The 2,250-nt window shown below is 41.5% G+C and overlaps 1 non-coding gene across 1 annotated transcript; it reads left to right on the top strand.

Moving 5' to 3' along the window:
- The first annotated feature begins 1,842 nt into the window (after positions 1–1,842).
- On the top strand, positions 1,843–1,915 carry trnak-uuu (transfer RNA lysine (anticodon UUU)). The gene has a single exon. It is a non-coding gene; the product is annotated as a tRNA-Lys (tRNA).
- The last annotated feature ends 335 nt before the right edge of the window (positions 1,916–2,250 follow it).

Here is a 2,250-nt window from a genome sequence, read left to right as displayed (position 1 = left end):
AATAACAATGGAAGTCGCTCTCAACACGTGAAATGCCTCTCATAGTTCATTATTAGGAGGCTAATTGATGAATAAACATCCTGCTGCTGAATATGTGTTTAAAAATAAATAAATCAGAAGGAAACCTGCAGAAGAAAGTCTTCTAGCAGCTGTCTCTCTGTGTTTATTGGCATACAGCACGGTTAGTGAGATCCAGATCCATGTGGGCACTCAGGACGGATTTAAATAGCGACTCTGAATGGACGGTAAACCCGCACTGAAGGCCCAGTGAGCCAAAGCACGGCCGCCACTGAAACGTATATTTGAAACCTGTCAATATGTTAACTTTGCTTGTTTACCTCTATAACTGGTGTTATATGTAAAACAGAGCACATGGTCAGTTAGCTTTTTAAAAATCTTTGTTTTAAAGACAACGATCAAAACAAGAGTTTTTCTGGAAGAGATTTAAATAAGTTCTGAATATGCATAGAAGAGAGGTTACATTTGAGTCTATTTTCTTTGTTCAAAACTTAAAACAAAAAGCTGAAGTCTGCACACTGAGAAAAACTGGTTTTGAGCATATTTCTGAAATTTCCTCCTAATAACCAACTTGGGTCGGTGTCCCCAGTGGAACATTTTATTTGTAGGATGCAGGTTTCATGTTTTCAGCTGGAGATGGATGCTTTTTGTTCTGTATGTTACATATTTTTATCTTGATCAGGACATTCAGAACGCTTGCATGCACAGGTAAGTCCAGCTTCAGTTCCAGGTGTACTCGTCCATTTAACTGGACCACCATGTTGTCCCAGCGTACATGCACGGGATAGACTGAGCAGAAAACCTTCCTGACATTCTGCTGCCTCTAACTTTCTCTGTGGGACATCACGCTGCATGTAAGCACAGCTGAAATCGCTGCCAACATGTTGTCTTTAAGTCACCTGAAGGGTGATTTTCTCACATGAGGCTGCGGTTACAAAATCAGGATTTTATTAGAGCAGAGCGACAGTCTGGACATGCTTTAAGTGACCACGAGTTGACACGTAGTCTTAATGTGCTGATTTTCAGTTTAGCCGTCTGACAGAAGAAACAGAAAAATATGTGGATGAGAGCAGCTTTATTGGGAATTTGGCTGGAAATATACACTCATTCTTTCCTGTTTTTACTAAAAGATGCAGAAATATTAAACTCTGTAACATGTGTTAGTGCACCAACCCATGCCAGCTCAGTTAGCATATATACAGTTATAGGAATAGTTTACTGAATGTCCCATCTTGTAGACAGCCTCAGTGTTGCATTTCCAGTCCAGTCTGCTGTCCAGGTGAACCCTCAGGTATCTGTAATCCTCAACCACCTCTTCACCGAGGATGGAGACGCTGTTCAGCTGACTGCTGCTCCTCCTAAAATCCACAATCATCTCTTTAGTTTGTATTCCAGATGAGGCCATAGTTTATTTTCCTATAGATGTGATAGTTTCATGTAGATGTGCTGAGGTGTGACAGGGAAGCTGTTGGTACATGGAGGATGTGAGGTCTGTAGCAGGAGGCAGCAGCATGCTGAGTTTGTCTGAACTCTTCCATCTGTCTGATCCCACATTATCCCAAAGCCTGTGAGCTTTTCCATTCCTGACCACACATCCCTCACACTGTTCTGCTGCAGATAGTTTCCCACCGACTTGCTCTCTTCCTTTTTTCTTCACACTCCTGCTTAACTCCCTGTTTCCCTCCATGAAGGCCTTCTTCTTTATGCTCAGTGGCTGCAACACAAGTTCACATCAACCAGGCATTTGTTCAGAAAACAGCGTCACAGCTTTGGACTCAGGAAGTGTTTCAGATGTCAGCTGTCACTCAGACAAGCTTTCATAGAGCCTGGATAGCTCAGCTGGTAGAGCATCAGACTTTTAATCTGAGGGTCCAGGGTTCAAGTCCTTGTGCAGATGTAGAAATGTAATCTTCCACTTAACCTGCATTTCCCTTTGTGCCTGCACTCTGTTTCTACACTGTCACCTCTGGCTGATGCTTTTCCTTCTATGTAGCTTATTGTTAGCTTTGCTGTTAGCTGCATTATATCCTCATTTGTAAGTTATAGAAATATATAAATAATATATATAATATATAAGTTATCTAAAATACATTGTTGCTCAGTTTTCCTCTGAGCCACAGAGATGGTCAGCTTTCATTGTGTCCAATAACTGCAGCTTCTAAAGTGGATTTCATAGCACTGCTGTATCTCTGACAGTTATCACGTCATTTGGGTGGAAAAACATACATCACA

The sequence above is a fragment of the Odontesthes bonariensis genome, chromosome 2, assembly GCF_027942865.1.
Source record: "Odontesthes bonariensis isolate fOdoBon6 chromosome 2, fOdoBon6.hap1, whole genome shotgun sequence".
Lineage (NCBI taxonomy): Eukaryota > Metazoa > Chordata > Actinopteri > Atheriniformes > Atherinopsidae > Odontesthes > Odontesthes bonariensis.
Note: the sequence above shows the minus strand (reverse complement) of the source record. Positions and strands in the feature narration are given on the sequence as shown.